This window comes from Panthera uncia, chromosome B4 (assembly GCF_023721935.1).
Source record: "Panthera uncia isolate 11264 chromosome B4, Puncia_PCG_1.0, whole genome shotgun sequence".
Lineage (NCBI taxonomy): Eukaryota > Metazoa > Chordata > Mammalia > Carnivora > Felidae > Panthera > Panthera uncia.
In genome coordinates, this window is record NC_064809.1 from 41,219,682 (window position 1) to 41,240,207 (window position 20,526).

At 40.1% G+C, this 20,526-nt stretch overlaps 1 protein-coding gene and 1 pseudogene across 1 annotated transcript in view; one reads left to right on the plus strand and one right to left on the minus strand.

The window, feature by feature from the left end:
* Positions 1-14,175, minus strand: part of CLEC4D (C-type lectin domain family 4 member D) — a 31,438-nt gene extending 17,263 nt beyond the window's left edge. The window contains exons 1-2 of the mRNA XM_049625036.1: positions 14,090-14,175; positions 9,966-10,022 (exon numbers count right to left, since the gene is read on the minus strand). The gene's annotated coding sequence lies outside the window, so the exon portion shown is untranslated. The remainder of the gene's footprint in view (positions 1-9,965; positions 10,023-14,089) is intronic.
* On the plus strand, positions 13,907-14,873 carry LOC125918811 (coiled-coil domain-containing protein 127-like; annotated as a pseudogene).
* Positions 14,874-20,526: the final 5,653 nt, after the last annotated feature.

Below are 20,526 nucleotides of genomic sequence, written 5' to 3' on the forward strand. Positions count from 1 at the left end.
TCTACAAAAATAGAAAAAACAATAATAAAATTTGTATGACACTACAAAAGGCCCTAAAGAGCCAAAGCAATCCTGTGAAAAAAAGAACAAAACCAGAGCAACACACTCCCTGATTTCAAATTATACTACAAAGTTATAGTAATGAAAATAGTGGTATTGGGATAAAAATAGACACACATATCAACGGAGCAGAATTGGAAGCCCAGAACTCTTGCATATATGGTCAACAGATGTTTCACAAGGGAGCCAAGAATAGTCAACAGAGACGGAATAGTCCTTTCAAAATGGTGTTGGGAAAATATAACCACATGTGGGAGAATGTGGTTCTTACCCTTAACTTACACCACTAATAAAAATGAAATCAAAATGGATTAGAGACTTAAAAAAATTTTTTTAACGTTCATTTACTTTCAAGAAAGAGAGACAGAGAGCAAGCAGGGGAGGGGCAGAGAGAGAGGGAGACACAGAATCCGAGGCAGGCTCCAGGCTCCGAGCTGTCAGCACAGAGCCTGACACAGGGCTCGAACTCAAGAACTGAGATCGTGACCTGAGCCGAAGTCAGACACTTAACTGACTAAGCCACCCAGGTGCCCCAATGGATTAAAGACTTTAAAAAGACCTGAAAATATAAAACTCCTAGAAAAAAAACATAGGGATAAAACTTGACATTGGTGCCAGCAACGATTTTCTGGCTATCAGAGCAAGAGCACAAGCAGCAAAATTAAAGGTAAATAAGTGGGACTACATCAAACTTAAAAGCTTTCTGCTTTTTTCCTTAAGTTTATTTCTTTATTTTGAGAGGGGGAGAGAGAGAGAGAGAGAGAGAGAACACCATGGAGTGGGGAAGGGTCAGAGAGAGAATCGCAAGCAGGTTCCACACCACGGCACAGAGGCTGATGTGGGGCTTGAACTCAGGAACCACGAGCTCATGGCCTGAGCCAAGATCAAGTGTTGGCCACTTAACCGACTGAGCCATCCAGGTACCCCTGCTTTCTGCTTTTTAAAAAAGACTTTTTTTCCAGACGTGCAAAAACATTTGTTAATAAAATGAAAAGGTAACCTACAGAATGGAAGAAAATATTTATAAATCACATATAAGGAATTAATATCTAAAGTGTATAAAGAATTACTACAACTCAATAGCAAAAACAAACAAACAAACCCTAACAACCAGACTTAAAAATGGGCAGAAGAAGTGAATAGACAGTTTCCAAAGAAGACATATAAATGGCCAGCAGGCACGCGAAAAGGGGCTTGACATCACTAATCATCAGGGAAATGCAAATCAAAAGCACAATGAAATATCACCTCACACCTGGTAAAACAATTATATCAAGAAGACAAGAGATATCCAGTGTCGAGAAGGATTTGGAGAAAAGGGAACCCTAGTGCACTGTTGGCAAGAATGCAAATTGGTGATGCCGCTATGGAAAATAGAATGGAGGTTCCCCAAAACGTTAAAAATAGACCTACCACATGACCCAGCAACACCGCTTCCGGTTTTATATCCAAAGACATTGAAATTAGGATATCGTCATCCAGACAGAAAATGAATAAGGAGACGCTGGACTTAAACGACACACGGAGCTAACACACATTTTACAAAACACTCCACCCAAGAACAACATAATACACATTCTTCTCACGTGTGCATGGAAAATTCTTCGGGAGAGAGCATATGTTAGACTACAAAACAAGTCTTAATAAATTTAAGCGATTGAAATCATATTAAGCATCTTTTCTGACCACATTGGTATAAATCTAGAAATCAATTGCAAGACAAAAACTGAAAAGTTCACAAATGTATGAGGTTAAACAACATGCTCCTGTATACATACATACTACATGCTACACGCAGCATATAGTTTTTTTGTTTTTTGGGTTTTTTTTAATTTTTTTTTTTTAATGCTTATTTATCCTTGAGACAGAGAGAGACAGAACATGAACGGGGGAGGGTCAGAGAGAGGGAGACGCAGAATCCGAAACAAGTTCCAGGCTCCGAGCTGTCAGCAGAGAGCCCGACGCGGGGCTTGAACTCACGGACTGCGAGATCATGACCTGAGCCGAAGTCGGCCGCTCAACCGACTGAGCCACCCAGGCGCCCCTAGTTTTTAAATTATTATTCATTGAGCCCCTGTACGTCTTTTGATTGCGGAATATAGTCCATTTCATTTAAAGAAATTATCATTATCATTTTATTGTGGTATACTTCACATACCATAAAATAATGTTTTAGCCAATGAGTCAAAAAAGAAATCAAAATAGGGGTGCCCGGGTGATTCAGTCAGTTAAGCTGACCGACTCTTGACTTTGGCTCAGGTCATGATCTCATGGTTTGTGAGTTCGAGCCCCGCGTCCAGGTCTGTGCTGGCAGTGAGGAGCCTGCTTGGGATTCTCTGTCTCCCTCTCTCTCTGCCCCGTCTCTCTCTCTCTCTCTCTCTCTCTCTCTCTCACACACACACACACACACACACACACACAAATAAATAAATAAACGTTAAAAATAAATTTAAAAGAAAGGATGTTGGTCAGAGAACCCTTTCACATTAGCAAACTAACACGCAGCAGCCAGGCCCAGAAATGAAAATGATTCTATGGAATGTAAACCTGAAAGGTTTGTTAGAGTGAGGGATCCAGGATAGCACGCTATTCAAAACTTCACAGCGCACTATTGCAAAGCCTGTTAGTTGAGAAGATTCTCAGCCGTGCATGCTTTTGCCTTATTCCATCTCCTCCACACCACGGGATTCTGGGTTCTGCCATTTTCCTTTTAATGGCTTTTGTCAGGCAGTATCTCACAGATGAATTATTGCCCTAAAGTGAAAGAAACATTTCAGCCTCAAATCTTGTGTCAAAACTTAGCAAAGAAACAGTTCATTGCCTTCAACATATTTGGACTCATCCTAAAGATGGAACCTGAAAAAGATATATAGGAAATAAACATACCAGGGAAATCCCTCAGGAAGAAACCAGGAAGGAGATGGAAATAAAAGTGAATCACTTGATTAGTCGCAAATCTTTTTTTTTTAAGTTTATTTATTTATTTTGAGAAAGAAAGAGAGAGAGCAGGGGAGGGGCAGAGCAAGAGGGAGAGAGAGAGAATCCCAAGCAGGCTCCATGCTGTGAGCATGGAGCCCGTCTCAGGGGTTCGATCTTAAAAAGTGTAAGATCGTGATCGGAGTAGAAACAAAGAGTCCCACTCTTGGGGCACCTGGGTGGCTCAGTCAGTTAAGTCTCTGACTCTTGATTTCCGCTCCGGTCATGATCTCACAGTTTTGGGGGTTGGAGCCCCATGTGGCAGGCTCTGAGTTGACAGCCTGCTTGGGATTCTCTCTCTCTCTCCCTCAGCCCCCCTCTCTAAAAAAACCAATATTAAACACACACACACACACACACACACACACAGAGGAGTCTGATGCTTAACCAACTGAGCCACCCAGGCACCCCTAGGTGCAAATATTTAGAAAGCCTCTACTCCTTTCACTAATTCCACAATGTGCCTGTTATGTACCAGGGACTTTCCCCAGGCCCTGGGGAAAAGGCAGTGGGCAAAATAGGTCCAAATTACCCGCCTTCCTAGTGTTGACCTTGCCTTACGGAAAATCATTTTCAACAAATACTTATACATTTAATGAATATTGCCTACGAAGAATTCCTGGATCATAAAGAAGAAAAATGGGAGGACATAATCCAGTCTGGGGCTGGCGTAGGGATGAGGAGGAAGGAAGGAATGACTGAGAAGGTGAGTAGGAGTTGTCTGCCCCACCATTTCCCTACCATGTGCCGGGAGATTCAGAGAACAATATGAGGTTGCATAGTTAGTAAATGACTCACCAATTAGATGACACAGGGTCCCTTTCGAATGTGACAGAGACTCGGTATTTTACAAGATATTTCTCTCCTTCCTTGTTCTAAGACAATGTTATGAAAGGGAGAACATAAAAATGACAAACTCATGCTCACAGACTCAAAGTATTAAGAAAGGAATCTACACTCTTCCAGAGAGAAAAACAAAATACAGATCTCCTCAAAAGAAAGAAATGAAGCTGAGGTGTGACTTCTTATCATTGTACCTGGTTTGCTAGAAATAAATGAAATTATACCTTCATCGGTCAGCAGGCCTATGTTTTCTCACCTCAGGGAAGGTTTGTGCTACGGGGCCAAAAAGAAAAAGTTCCTCGTAACGAACACTATCCCTTTTCCCCTTTGTTTTTCCGAAGATGGTGATACTTGGAGTGATTAATCTAAAGGGCACATAAAGGGGCACCTGGGTGGCTCAGTCGGTTAATGGGCCGACCTCAGCTCAGGTCATGATCTCGCGTTCTGTGAGTTCGAGCCCCGCGTCAGGCTGTGTGCTGACAGCTCAGAGCCTGGAGCCTGCTTTGGATTCTGTGTCTCCCTCTCTCTCTGCCCCTCCCCTGCTTATGCTCTGTCTCTCTCTGTCTCAAAAATAAACAAAACATTAAAAAAAAATTAAAGGGCACATAAAGAGGTAGAGTCTTAGGAAGATTTTCAAAGACTTTGACATGAACAAAAGTTGTCAAATTCCAGTAACCCTGAGAACTTAGACACTGCCTCCTGACAAAGATCTCCAAAGTGGATAGACCTGAGAGAAGAATAACGGTTGAGTTCATCCAGAGAAACTGGACTGTTGTCACAGAAAATCTGATGCCATCCACCACCCAGATCCCACACAGGCTGGAACATTGGGACAAGAATTGGTGACCCCACTGAAGATGCACTGAAGATCAAGAGTCCCTCTCTCTTTTACTGGACAACACATAAGCTTCTTGGATCTTCCTGTAATTGCAGTGGGGGGAACGAAGGCCCAACATGACGGAGACCAAATTTCCTACCCGCCAGGCTGGGCACCAGAGTCTCAGAAGCAGATTTATTTTTACTTAAAAACGTGCAGTGATTTGCACACTTAAGTTTGCAGACAAAGAGACACACCCACAGCAACAAAGAGAAAGACGCAGTATACAAGAAACAGTAGCTGTAACCAGGAGAGTCAGCAAGGGAAGTCCTTGGGTGGTTACTGAGAAGAGGGACGGGTCCACTATGGGGCAGCAGAAGAAGGGCACTGAGAAAACCAAATTAAAGCTGAGTGCCGTGTAAGAGACACATTAATTAGAAGGGTTGAAAAATAAGGGCATAACAGAAATAGGTTGTCCAAGAAAAAGCAATTGGCCATGCCGGGAGTGGGGGAGCTATATGAGAAGCTAGAGTTCAATTAGGAAGCAAATTAACACACAGCTTGAGTCAAAATAACTTACGGTGGGGCAGCTGGGTGGCTCAGTTAGCTAAGAGTCTGACTCTTGATTTTGGCTCAGGTCATGATCTCACGGTTCCGGAGGTGGCACCCCACATCGGGCTCTGCACTGACAGCACGGATCCTGCTTGGGATTCTCTCTCTCCTCTCTCTCTGTCCTTCCCCTGCTTTCGCATACCCACTCGTTCTCTCTCATTCTCAAAATAAATAAACATTAAAAAATAAAATAAAATACCTAATGGGATCTAAGCAAATAGAATCCATTTGACCTTAGTGAAAGGAGCAATCCCCTCTAAACAAATCAGAATCAAGATATGGGACCTATAGAGAAGGAAACATAATCTTAGCCCATCTTTTGGCCCAAAAGAGTGGTGATCATGTAAAAGTTTATTGACTAGGGTTGACCTCTGTACAAAACATGGGCACTTGATCATAGCTGTAGTATACATAGAAAGTGAATGTCAACGCGTTAAAAAAAAAAGTAAAAAAAAAAAAAAAAGGGGGCGCCTGGGTGGCTCAGTCGGTTGAGCGTCCGACTTCAGCTCAGGTCAAGATCTTGCGGTCCATGAGTTCGAGCCCCGCGTCAGGCTGTGTGCTGACAGCTCAGAGCCTGGAGCCTGCTTCAGATTCTGTGTCTCCCTCTCTCTCTGCCCCTCCCCTGCTCATACTCTGTCTCTCTCTCTCTCTCTCTCTCTCTCTCTCAAAAATAAATAAACACTAAAATTTTTTTAAAAGGACTAACAAGAAATAAGGACATGTTTAGTATGAAAATCAAATAGGAGAATCATAAAAAAAGAAGGAGGAGGAGAAGAAGAAGAAAGAGGAGGAGGAGGAGTAGAAGAAGGAGAAGAAAAGAGTGCGCAAGAGGCAGAGAGAGGAACGATGTACACCAACAATGATGATGAGGAAACCAACATGGGCAAACAGGATGGAAACAACGGCAACAATCCAATGACTCAATGGGAACCCGCAGCTTCCTCTTTGGTGAAGTAAAGAGCACTAATCTGGGGGCACGTGGGTGGCTCAGTCGGTTAAGCGTCTGACTTCGGCTCAGGTCCTGATCTCGCGGTTTGTGAGTTCGAGCCCCGTGTCAGGCTCTGTGCCTGGAGCCTGCTTCAGATTCTGTGTCTGCTCTCCCCCTGCTCATGCTCTGTCTCTCAGTAATAAATAAACATTTAAAAAAAAAAAAAAAGAAAGAAAGAAAAAGGAGCAGGAAATAAATAATTAAAAAAAAAAAAAAAGAGCACTAATCTGGGGCAGTGTGCTTCTTGGAGGTCAGACAGGCCAGAGTAAACCAGAAGTGGTTATGAGTGAATACGCCTAGACCAACAGTAAAAACCACTTTTCTTTCCATGAGTGCTGTGGTCTACCACCGGAAGATGAAATCCACTGGAAACAGACATTATACACTTACACTTCTATTTCTTTCAGAGTGTAACACACACTTAATTCCCATTTTCAGGTTGTAACTATTCCCCCAAACCACTGTATATTTTTATATTCCATTCTAATCCTTCCTAGATTGGTCTTTTCCTACTTTGTATTGTCTGTATAACCTGTATATTAGGTTAAGGTTTTTCATTTGCCAATGATAGAAAGAATCCTACTAAAAACTCCCAGAGAAAAATAAGTATATAACATGGCTGTTCATGCATTTCACAGAATCCAAGAAGGAGATGAACAACCATGTTTCCATAAGTGTGAACCAAGGTAGCTTGGGGGATCACAGACACAAGCGTATTCGGATCTTAAACCTAGGGCTCTGCGGTCAACAAGGTTTGATTCCTAAAACCAGGCCGTGTGTCTCACAGTTCATACTCCGAATCCTTGAGACAGACTTGGATTGTACAGCCTAGACCAAGTAGAGACAAAGGAAGAGAGAGTTGGGTAATCACAAACGTGATTACCAAGCTCTCGGTGGACAAATGCGAAAAGAAAAGAGACAGCAGAGAGCTAAGGAGGATAGCCCTGAACATCCCATTTCACCTCCGTGTTTCCCATTGCCCAAAGATCGTCTTAGAAAATATGCACAGCTTACGGTTCGCTTATTTACTTGGCTGTAGTGTATACTAGTCAGATTTTTGAGATGCCAGAAAGTGGACTGGAAAAGGTTAATCTTTCTATGACAAAGTCAGGTATCAAAATCCCAAAAGGTCAGCTAGGTGGGCCGAAAGTAGCAAGAAGCAACTGAGCATGAAGGAATATTAAAATTTGCATTTGTGGGGCACCTGGGTGGCTCAGTCAGTTAAGTGTCAGACTCTTGATTTGGGCCCGGTCGTGATCTCACAGTTCGTGGGTTCAAGCCTCACGTCAGGCTCCATGTTGACAATGCAGAGCATGCTTGAGATTCTCTCTCTCGCCCTCTCTCCGTCCCTCCACGCCCAAAATAAATAAATAAACATTTATTTATTTTGTTTTTAACGTTTATTTATTTTTGAGACAGAGAGAGACAGAGCACGAACGGGGGAGGGTCAGAGAGAGAGGGAGACACAGAATCTGAAACCGGCTCCAGGCTCTGAGCCATCAGCACAGAGCCTGACACAGGGCTTGAACTCACGGACCGCGAGATCATGACCTGAGCCAAAGTCGGACGCTTAACCGACTGAGCCACCCAGGCGCCCCAATAAATAAACACTTAAAATAGTAATAATAATAATAATAAAATTTTTATTTGTGTCCAGAGATGTAATTGTCACAGTAAACAGTGCTTTGGGAAAACATCCTCAACACATCCAAGGCTCTGCTACCATACCTATCCACAATCGGGTTGACTTCATTTCCACTTCACAAGTGCCATGGAGACAGAGATTATAAAATATATAAACTCATAGAGCAGAAAATTACATAAAAATGATAAAGCAGAAAATTATTTTTATTATTCAATAAACACATATGTCATATTTACATATTCTGAATCTAGAATACGTTTCTGTCCCAGAAAAGACAAGTGAAAGGCTCAGCTTAAGCCCCTGCACATCCGTATTATTAGCCAGTTGGACAAAGACAGCATAAAATCTTTTTTTTTTTTCTTTTAAAGAGAGAGAGAGAATGAGTGTTCAATCAGTAGAGGGAATGGCAGAGAGAATCTTAAGCAGGCTCGATGCCCAGTGTGGAAGCCGACATGGGACTCAACCCCACGACCCTGGGATCATGACCAGAGCTGAAATCAAGAGTTAGACACTCAACCAACTGAGCCACCCAGGTGCCCCCAACATAAAATCTTTTAGGGAGTAATTAAACATTGGATCATACATCTCTTTAATGTGTGGCAATTTTATTTTATTGGATTTTACTGGAGAGTGGTCTAATTTTATCTTTATAATTCAATTAAAAAAAAACCCTGTACATTACAACTATAAACACCAAATTATATGAAAACAAAGAAAAATCTTAATAAAACACATTGTTTCCTACATGTACCCACCCTGGCATTATGTTATAGATACCTCAAAATCTTTCAATTGGATCACTTTGCACAAAAGACAATTAAAATGTTTAAATAACTAAGGATTCTTGGTTTAATCAAGCTACACTTTTCTCCTTATAAATTCTGTTTTGTATTTGATAACAAAGAACAAAATCAGTGATTTGCATCCCGAATATTCCCCTTTTTTAAACCTCATAGGTACAAACTAAATTACAGAAACACCTCAATTTTAGAAGGCAAAAAAAAACCCAAAATTGCATTTAAAAACAAAATTGCTTCAGGGTGCCAGGTGGCTCAGTCGGTTAAGCATCTGATTCTTGACTTGGGATCAGGTCATGATCTCACAGCTGGTGAGATCAAGCCCCCTGCTTGAAATTCTCTCTCTCCCACTCTCTCTGCCCCTGCTTATGCCCTCTCTTGCTCTCAAAATAACTAAAGAAACTCTTAAAAATAAAATAAATTTTAAAAATTGCTTCATTCATGCATGGAAAGCCAATAAAACGGGGATTATTTTAGAGAATACTAAAAGTTTCTCTGAAAAATTCAAAAGCACAAGTTAGGGAAAATGTTTATTTCACTTACTTAGTAAAAAGTTTTAGGTTTTGGCTATAAGACAGGCACTGTATAGAGATTTATACAGTATAGTCACTGCCATCAAGGGTCACCTATTCAACATAAAAACTATTCCACTTGGAATCACTGTATTTCATAATCTCTATCCAGGAGCAGAGTCATTGTTAAAAACTATTAGGGGTGCCTGGGTGGCTCAGTTGGTTGAGCCTCCGACTTCGGCTCGGGTCATGATCTCGTGGTCCGTGAGTTCGAGCCCCGCGTCGGGCTCTGTGCGGACAGCTCAGAGCCTGGAGCCTGCTTCAGATTCTGTATCTCGCTCTCTCGCTGACCCTCCCCCGTTCATGCTCTGTCTCAAAAATAAATAAACGTTAAAAAAAATTAAAAAAAAAACTATTATACATTTTATTCTAAAATTTGTATACCTAAACATTCTCTCTTCCTGAGTGGAGTGCCATGCGCACTGATGATTTTAAATAAGTTTTAGTATTTTAAAGAGAGAAATAAAAAAAAATTAAAAAAATAATAAAAATAATAAAATAAAAATAAAGAGAGAAATAATACTCATCTACTTATTTATCCATTCCAGAAATACAGATTGAGTTCTTATTTTTGCAAGGCAGAGCATTGCCTTAATTTTATAGAATTAAGTCCTGATACCTGTACTTGAAAGCTTCATAGGGAATTCGTACTTACAGTGTCCAAAAATGAGCTCTTGGTGTCCTGTCTGAAATAGTCTTATGCTGCAGGTCTCTTCATATTCGGAAAATTAAAAAAAAAAAAAATTAACGGTAAATTGAAATCTTGTCATTCCTCAACTCAAAAGCCTTCAATGGCTTTCTATCTCACCGAGAATAACATTTAAAAGTCCTCATCATGGCCCACAAAGTATCACATGATCTGGCCCCTCTACCTCAGGGACCTTCTCCCTGCAAACACATCCACTCACAGTGGCCTTTTATTTGAAGCAATCCTCAAGATTTAGAGTCTTTGTTTTCAACATGACTTAGCCTGGACCCTCCCCTCGGATGTCTGCCTGGCTCAGTTTTTTTCTTCCTTGAAGGTGCCGCTCAAATGTCACTTTAACAGAGAGGCTTCCTAAGTAAGCACCTATGTAAATCAGTATCCCTCCATTACCCTCTATTTCTTCATCTCGTTTTTATGTTTCTCCAAAGCACTTATCATATGATACATGATATACATGATGTATTTATTTGTTTAATTACTGTTTCATCCCATTCGAATATAATATGTACGAGAACAGGACCTCTGATTTTTGGCTACTTTATACCCCCCTAGGAGAAAACGTTCACATAACATGCAACATAGGTTTTCTGAATGAGTATTAGATGAGGCACAGGCTAGACATAGTTTGTATCAACAACGCTTGTTTGTTTTCTGAATTACACATTAAATTCTGTATTGCCATACAAGCTTGAGCGTCCAAGAGCTGCAGCCTACGTGAGTATTTGCCAAACAGATCACAAAATACTATTGTGGCAGTTACTTAGAAGTACCACCAAAAATTAATTTATCCAAAGGATACCGGTGTGCTGTTTCGAAGGGGCACATGCACCCCAATGTTTATAACAGCACTACGGACAATTGCCAAAGTATGGAAAAAGCCCAAATGTCCATTGACAGGTGAGTGGATAAGGAAGATGTGGTATATATTTATTTATATATATATATATATATATATATACATATATATATATATATATATACACACAATGGAGTATTACTCAGTAATCAAAAAGAATGAAGTCTTGCCATTTGCAACTACGTGGATGGAACTGGAGGGTATTATGCTAAGCGAAATTAGTCAGAGAAAGACAAATATCATATCACTTCACTCATATGTGGAATTTAAGATACAAAACAGATGAACATAAGGGAAAGGAAGCAAAAATAAAAACAGGGAGGTGGGCAAGACATAAGAGACTCCTAAATATAGAGAACAAAGTGAGGGTTGCTGGAGGGGTTGTGGGGGGAGGGATGGGCTAAATGGACAAGGGCATTAAGGAAGACACTTGTTGGGATGAACACTGGGTGTTATACGTAGGGGATGAATCGCTGGACTCTATTCTTGAAATCATTATTGCACTACATGCTAAGGAACTTGGATGCAAGTTAAAAAATAAAATAAATAAATGAATAAAAAGAAGTACCACCAAAAATTAGTTGGAAAAACCCTGCATATCCTACAATTACCCCACTCTGAAGATTCACGATGCAGGTGGTCCCATAAAGAAGAGTCCTGAGATTCTTCCATACATTCCTCTTAAAGTTGAATAAGACACCATTCTGAAATTAATTTGAATGGTGAACACTTTTTTCTTGGTACACCTGGTGATAACTGCATCCTTTAGAGCTGCCTTCAACAAACCACCAAAGTTTTGGTCATAAGGCCCAGGTTAGGCCATCAGTTTCCCAAGCAGTGAGAACTCACTGATACCCTGGTGAGCTCAGCTCTGAACTCCACTGATGGTTGCAGTGTTTCAAAAACCAACCTAAAAAAAAAAAAAAAAAAAAAAAGAACCAACCTAGCCTGTTCTGAATTGGTCAGGAAATTCACAAAGAAGAGTCAAGCAATCATCTTAGTAATTAAGTTAAAATTGCAGGGGGATCATGACAACTAGATCATTTATATTGCAGATAGGCAGGCAAAAAGCTATCTTTAAAATGTGTTCACTTCCTCCCACCCACACGTGATCTGATTTCTTTGAAGTGAAATGTATCACTGTTCATTATATTCCAGATTGACCATGTGGGGAACTGAAGCCGTATTCTACTTTTGGCCATCTTCTGTATTCTCAGAAAACAAATGATATTAACAAGAGACTCTTCACAACTCTGAACGTCACTTGTAGTAAGAAAACGCATGACTCAGAGAAACCACACTGCCTTAAAAGAATCGCGTAATCATCCAATCATCTTGGTGAGTTCTCATCATCTTGATTTATTTAAAACCCTCAGCCCCCATCCAAATAACAGATTGAAGTCTAAGCCTCTCCTTTCTTTTACTGTAATAATTATGAAAACAATGTTCTAGATGTGATAGTTCAGCATCCCCAGGGAGTGTTTTCAGGACTTTTATATGCTAACTCCATAGTTCACACCATTTCTCTTCTATTTCCTCCTATAAAAGAGGATAGCAGATGAGCACCTGTCTAAGATAGCAGTCATCATAAAATTATGGAGACTGGTGTTCGAGCTAAGGCCTGAAGATGGACAGGAATTTGCTGGACCTATTGGGCAAGACATCAACACTTTGGCATTATTTTTTTTCTTAATAGTAAAAAGTACATATTTCATATTTCATACAGAAGTGACTTTGAAATGAAATAATGCACGTGAAGATCTTAGCATTTTATTTTTTTTTTAATTTTTTTTTTCCAACGTTTTTTTTTTATTTATTTTTGGGACAGAGAGAGACAGAGCATGAATGGGGGAGGGGCAGAGAGAGAGGGAGACACAGAATCGGAAACAGGCTCCAGGCTCCGAGCCATCAGCCCAGAGCCTGACGCGGGGCTCGAACTCACGGACCGTGAGATCGTGACCTGGCTGAAGTCGGACGCTTAACCGACTGCGCCACCCAGGCGCCCGAAGATCTTAGCATTTTAGAAAACACTCATTAAGGGTTCAGTTTCACACTCACTCGGGTATCTAATATCTATTATATTGACTCCGGAGGCAAGAAAGATCCCATTTTCACAGCTTTTCACAGAAATAAGACCCAAAAAACTTAACACCAAGCACCACCAGCGTCTTTGCCACAGTTTACTGTATCAACTTTATCAACTCCCTTCAACTTGACACAGTCTCTGTGAATTTCAGCACAGAGATGGGAGATAGGAACCGAAACGATTCATTCCCCAGGGAATAAAGGAGACTTCACTAGCTATGGGTCACCTGGAGACCACGCCTCCGATTTGGTTTTTACTGGCCCCAAGTTGAATGGCTGCATATGGCAACAAGAACAAAGGACTATATAGAACGCTAGGAACATCCCAATTTAATTAAATTACTTAATAAGCTTAATTTTACAGTATTAAGTAATTTTGGGGGGTGCTTGGGTGGCTCAGTCAGCTGGGCGTCTGACTCTTGATTTCAGCTCAGGTCGTGATCTCACCGTTGGTGGTTTCCAGCCCCACATCCGGTTCTGCACTGATAGTGCCGAGCCTGCTTGGGATTCTCTCTCTTCCTCTCCCTCTCTGCCCCTTCCCTGCTTGTGCTCTCTCTAAATAATTAATTAATTAACAAACTAATTTTTTGAGGAAAGAGACTATGGAAATAAAAATAAAGTATTTTTAAATGCTCCAGAAAAAAAAGTATTTGGTCCTACATTTGCCGATAGCCTCTTTGTACAGAGTCACAGAAAATCAGTCACACGGATGAAAAACAAATCGCTTTCCGAAAACAATTTAAGCACAACTATTGTTGGATAAGTTTAGTGTAAGCGACAAAGGTGTGAAGAAAGAATTAATATGGTTATGCTAATAAAATACATTTGCATCACAATTTTAAAGTGCAGGGTCAGTCCTGAATTTGAGTTAAAAGTATGTATCCAGGACCCCGTGGACAGTGGTGCAAAGGGACCCAGGGCCGGCGCTCCGGCCCGAGGGTTCATCTCAATGAATAACTTAAATGACCCCCCCCCCCCCCCCGGACTGGAATATCTGGCCTAATTTCAGGGCTGATGGAGGTAATGGAAGCAGATGAAATCACGCCCTGTTGGTTCCAATGCTGGGATTGGCTGCTTTTCGTTGGATTTGGTCCTGGTAATCCCAGAAAGAGAAAAAGAGAGAGAAGGGTACCGTCAGTGAATGACCGCTTTCCATCGGGATCTTGAAGCCAAGTACCACGCGGTGATCTCAGAAAGCAGGCATGCAGTCGCTCACTGGTCTGTGGAACTTGAAGAGGAGCAGAATGAGAACGACAAGTTAATAAGAAGCCTGCATCCTCAGGGGTAGAAGAAGAGAAGCTTCTGAAAGAGGAACTGGTTCAGATTGTGCAAGAAAAGAGATAGTTGCAGCCCTTGAGCAGTGCTACCTGAGCTTCCTGGAAAGGGAAGGCAACTGGCAAAAGAGGGCCAGGTTTGCGCCAAAAGAGTCTGGCAGAGAGGGAGAGAGAGAGAGAGAGAGGGCGCACAAATGGGGGAGGGGCAGAGAGAGGGGGAGACACAGACTCTAGGCTCTGAGCTGTCAGCACAGAGCCTGATGTGGGGCTCGAACCCACGAACTGAGATCATGGACCTGAGTCAAAGTCACACATTTAACCACTAAGCCACCCAGGCATCCCAAAGAGTCTGACGCTCCTAGGGAAAAACAGGGCGTGTACCGCAGCCTGCTCCCGTCTGGTGGCAGGTGGCTGGAAATAGATGACTTACTAGTCGGAGGCTCCGCTGACCCCATTAGTGCCGACCTGCTGGCCCACCCGACATACTGAAGCACCACACATATTATGGCAATGCCTAGAACACCGACAAACCAGGATGGGAGACTCACGTGGCTGTATCTCAAATAGTGGCAACTGGTTGTTGAATTTGAACAAGGGTAAGAGAGTCGAGAAAGCCAGGCGAGAGAAGTAGGGCAAGAGTGAAGTCGAAGTCCTCGGCGCTGCGTTGGGGGTGGGTATCCACATTTGCTCATTTCCTCCTGCCATGTTCTGAGACCGACACAGGGTTTCTTCCTTGACCTTCTTCAGCGATTAAGGATTCAGTTTCTTAGGATAATTGTTTTTAAGTTGTAATATTTTATTAAGCCAAACAGTATGACCTCATATCTTAGCTGTAGGGTAAGATTGTTTTTAAGAAAGTCAAATGTAGCATTGATCCTCACTGACAGTTTTCTGTTTTTATCACTCCCCAAATAAATAAATGAATAATAAATAAATAAAGTATTGATCCTCACTGAACGTTTTCTGTTTGTTTTTATCACTCCCTAAACAGATTCTGTTTTCTCTTCAAATTACTTTTCTCTCTCCTTGAATTACTTTTAGAAGCCTTCAGGTAATGGACAGAACTGCCTAATGATGACAACAGAAAATAGTAATATTATTGAGGTTTCATGACGTCAGTGAAGGTGTCTCTCAACAAAGGGAAAGAAAGTGTTTCTTGTATCCAGTAGGGATTTGGCTTGTGTCTGTATTTAGTAAGCACATATTATTTATTAGCAATGGCATGTAATAAAAAATACTTACCATTTAAAATTTTTTAAAGTATATATCCATAATATTAATTTTTAAAAATTAAAAAATTTTAAATCAGCTTCTTCCAGCTGAACAATGACCATCCTTAACATGGTGACTGTAGTCTTGAAATGCTATTTTCCACTAAGAGAAAGCCAAGTTTCTCATAAAAACAGATGACTTCATGTCTGGGGGAAGGAATCTGGAATGAACCTCAAATCACTCCAAATAGCAAGGAAGTTATCAAATACTTCCAAGATTGTGTCTGAAATACTCAGAAGTCAACTTGAAGAGTCTTTCTCTGGTCAAAAATAATATTATTTGATCTTTAATAAATCAAAAAATAATAAAAAAGAAGAATTCCAATGTATTGCCACCCATCCAATATTTAAATCCATGAGTTTATAATGGCATTATAAGAATTAATTGAGGGGCACCTGGGTGGCTCAGTCAGTTGAGTGACCGACTTCGGCTCAGGTCATGATCTCACGGTTTGCGAGATTGAACCCCGCGTCAGGCTCTGTGCTGACAGCTCAGAGCCTGGATCCTGCTTCGGATTCTGTGTCTCCCTCTCTCTCTCTCTGCCCCTCCCCGTCTCATGCTCTGTCTCTCTCTGTCTCAGAAATAAATAAACATTTAAAAAAATTAAAAAAAAAAGAATTAATTGAACGACCTTACCAGAGTTACAGAGAACAAATGCACTAATGTTTGATAATCAGTAAGTAAATTGAAAGAATCAAGTATATAACCTGTGTTTCTTAGATGAAATGTTACTGGTACAATAGTTGAGAGGAAGAATCTCTTATTAAAAGTATCCCAGCAGGTAAATGACAAAGAATTATACAATCACAATATCAGCATTTTGGGACCCAGTGAATTAATGAATCTAGTCATCGAATACCCCACCAGTGGCCACCAGCATCACAAAAAGAGAAAAACTGTAATGGAGTTATGTAGCTTCTGGGTAATGAAGTTCTTACTAATGAAAAGAAAAATAAGTCACAAGATGAATCATTTTGAACAGAATTTTGGCTGTTGAAAGGATTCAGAGCATAACAAAAGCTAGAGATAAAATTACATATTAAGACAAATTACCATAACTTAAGAATACCAAAGGTAGAAGGAGTATCTTAAAAGAGTCCAGAGAGGGGTGCCTGGGTGGCTCAGTCAGTTGAGCTTCCGACTTCAGCCCAGGTCATGATCTCACGGTCTGTGGGTTCGAGCCCCGCGTCAGGCTCTGTACTAACAGCTCAGAGCCTGGAGCCTGTTTCCAATCCTGTGTCTCCCTCTCTCTCTGCCCCTACCCCAGTCTCACTTTGTCTCACTCTGTCTCTCAAAAATAAATAAATATTTTTAAAAAATTAAAAAAAAAAAGAGTCCAGAGAAAAAGAACAAATCTCCTACAAAGAAAGAAAAATCTGATTTACCTCATCTTTCTCAATAGTAACACTGGGTGCAAGAAGACAGTGGAATAATATTTTTTTTTTTACCTATTAAAAAAGTATTTGGAATCTAACATTTATATCCAGCCAAACGGTCTTTTACATACAAGAACATTATAAGAATATTCTACCCCAAGAAATCTATCACTGAAATACAAAGAGGTCCTTAAACATATGAACAAATACAGCCAAGTGCTGCCAGAGATAGGAAAGAGGAGAATCAAACATTTTAATAAAATGTATTGTTCTATAAAATGACCCAAGGCCTTTAGTGAAGTTCATTGTTGTCTTGAAAAACCTAAGACCAAAGAAATTCTTAAAAGAATTTCTGTAAGTCTAAAAGTTAATTCCAGACCATAGCAACATGGAGCACAGAGAGGTAAAAAGCAAAAAAAAAAAAAAAAACAAACAAAAAAAAACAAAACCAAAAAAGCAACTAAGAACCTGCTAACCAAAGGGCACCTGAGTGGAGCAGTTAAGCGTCAGGATCTCCGGGTTTGGTTCGAGCCCTGTGTCAGGCTCTGTGCTGACAGCTAGGAGCCTGGAGACTGCTTTGGATTCTGTGCGTCCCTCTTTTTCTGCTCCTGCCCCATTCACACTCTGTCTCTCTCTTAAAAATAAACATTAAAAAAAAAAATGTGCTAACATTGCTTGTCTCTTTTAGGAGAAGTAGAGATAGACACTGAGAAGCATGTTAGTTATTACTTATGCTTGTCAAATATTCTAGGTTTACTGTCTTCTGATGATACGGGACGATTTTCCTTTTTAGTCACTGAAGAGAAGTAGAGCTTTGTGGCTCATTTGGCCAGGATTACGTGACATGTGTCACTTTTGGGTCAAGGTATGTACTACTGATGAGAGACCCTCCAGAGCACTCTTTCCTCCAGGGTCATTGCCATTTTTCCACGTCGTGGCTGCTCCATGTGTCAGATAGAGCCTAGCCAACTAGAAATTGATATGCAGCATGAGAAAGAAACATGTTTGTTTTGTTTTGGTGTAACTGTTTTTCACAGTATAATACAGTCTATCCCAATACAATGTCTAAGAAATTAGTAAACACAGGGGCGCCTGGGTGGCTCAGTCGGTTAAGCGACCGACTTCAGCTCAGGTCACAATCTCGCGGTCCGTGAGTTCGAGCCCCGCGTGGGGCTCTGGGCTGACAGCTCAGAGCCTGGAGCCTGTTTCAGATTCTGTGTCTCCCTCTCTCTCTGTCCCTCCCCCGTTCATGCTCTGTCTCTCTCTGTCTCAAAAATAAATAAACGTTAAAAATAAATAAATAAATAAATAAAAACAAATTAGTAAACACAATAATCACAAGTATGAATCTGAGATTAAGAGTACCCACCACCATAAGACAAAAATACAACTTAACTTTTTAAAATAAGAAAACAGTTTCATTAATCTAATGAAAAGCAGGAAGCAATTGTTAAAAAGAAATAAAATGGAAACAGAGTACGCTGAAAATATGAAATAAGATGACAATGATGTGTATAAAATAATCACAATAAATAGGAATGGGTTAAACTTACTATTAAAAAAAAAAAAAAACCAGAGACCAAAAAACAAAACAAAACAAAACAAAAAAAGAAACCTAGCTGGACCAAAGGCTGTTGTCTACAAGAGACATACAGAAAACAAGCAGAAAAATCAAAAAATTTGAAACAATGAAATGAAATCAAAAACGAAACAAAGAAAAGATAAAAGAAAAAAAAGATTCAAGCAATATGAGCTAAAAGAAAGCTTGAGTATCAATTTGAAGTTCTAATAAAATAGAATTCAATGCAAAATAATATAAGTGAAGAAGAAGAATATTACATATTGTTAAAAGGAACGATAAAAGAAGATTTAATCATAATAGTGGAGAGAGATTAAAAATATATGAAAGAACAACTGACAGATGTAGAGGGGGAAATGGGTAAATCAAAATTTATAGCTGGAGGTATTAGCACATTTTTCTGAACTGGCACATTAAGCACACTAAAAATAAGCAGAGAGATCAAATATCTCAACAATCCAATTAATCAGTTAAGCCATTCTTATTCACACACGCAAAGAATTCTCTTCTTTTTTTACTTCTCTAAACCTTTTTTTTTTATAACTCAATAGACATTATTTTTTAAATAGTTTTAGTTTCACAACTACATTGAGTGAAAATACAGTTACCACATATTCCCTCTGGAAACATACACACAGCCTTCCCCACCATGAACATTTCGCACCAGTGTGGTACATTTATTAAAATCAATGAATCAACATTGACATACTATTATCAATCAATGTCCATAGTTGATATTAGGGTTCACGCTTTGTGTTACACTGTAATGTTTTGACAAAGGCATAATGATGTGTATCAACCAAGAATAGACATAATAGTTTCACTGCCCTTCAATGCTCCATTTACTCATCCCTCCCGCCCCCTCTGAAACCATGGCAACCACTGATCTATTTACTCCCTTCAAAGTTTTGGTTTTTGCAGAATGTCATATAGTTGGAATCACTATACAAAGTCAGTGCATTGTCTTTTAGGTACACTGTCTTTTATGATTGGCTTCTTTGACTTAGTAATATGACTTTACGTTTTCTCCACGCCCTCTAATAACTTGATAGCTCATTTCTTTTCAGCTCTAAATAATATTCCATTGTCTGGCTGTACCATAGTTCATTTATCCAGTTGCATACTGAGGGGTTGTCTTGGCTGCTTTTAGTTCTGGGTGAGTATGAACAAAACTACTATGGACAGTTATGTGCAGGTTTTTCTCTTCACATAAGTTTCCAACTTATTGGAGCATATAGCTTGGAGTATATAGTTACTGGATTCTGTGTAACTTTGTAAGAGAATTTCAAACTATTTCTGAAAGTACCCAGTAATAAGTCCTTGTATATATAGTCAGATGATTTTCAACAATGGTGCCAAAAGCATTCAATGGAAAAAAAATTTTTTTTCAACTACTGATGTTGGAAAACTGGATATCCACATGCAAAAGAATGAGGTTGGGGCAACTGGGTGGCCCAGTCAATTAAGTGTCTGATTTTGGCTCAGAATGGAGCCTGCTTTTGATCCTCTGTCTCCCTCTCTCTCTCTGCCCCTCTCCTGCTCTCTCTCTCTCTAAAATAACTAAACGATAAAAAATTTAAAAATTAAAAAAAGAATGAGGTTGGACCCTTGCACCACACACAAAAGTTACTCAAAATGAGTGAAAGACCTAAACATTAGAGCTAAAACCATCAAACTCAGAATAAAAGGGGAAAAGCTGTAGGACTTGTATTTGACAACAATTTCGGGCACATGACACTGAAAGCACAAACGACAGAAGTAAAAATACATACATTTAAGACTACTGTACATCAAAGGACATAATCAACACAGTGAAAAGACAACCTATGTAATGAGAGAAAATATTTGCAAATCACTTACCTGATAAGTGGATTAATATATTTGTATATAAATAACTCCGACAACTGAATAACAAAAACAAACAACCCAATTTAAAAATGGGCAATGGCTGGGGTGCCTGGGTGGCTCAGTCAGTCAAGCATCCAGCTTCAGCTCAGGACGTGATCTCACTGTTTGTGAGTTCAAGCCCCGTGTCAGGCTCTGTGCTGACAGCTCAGAGCCTGGAGCC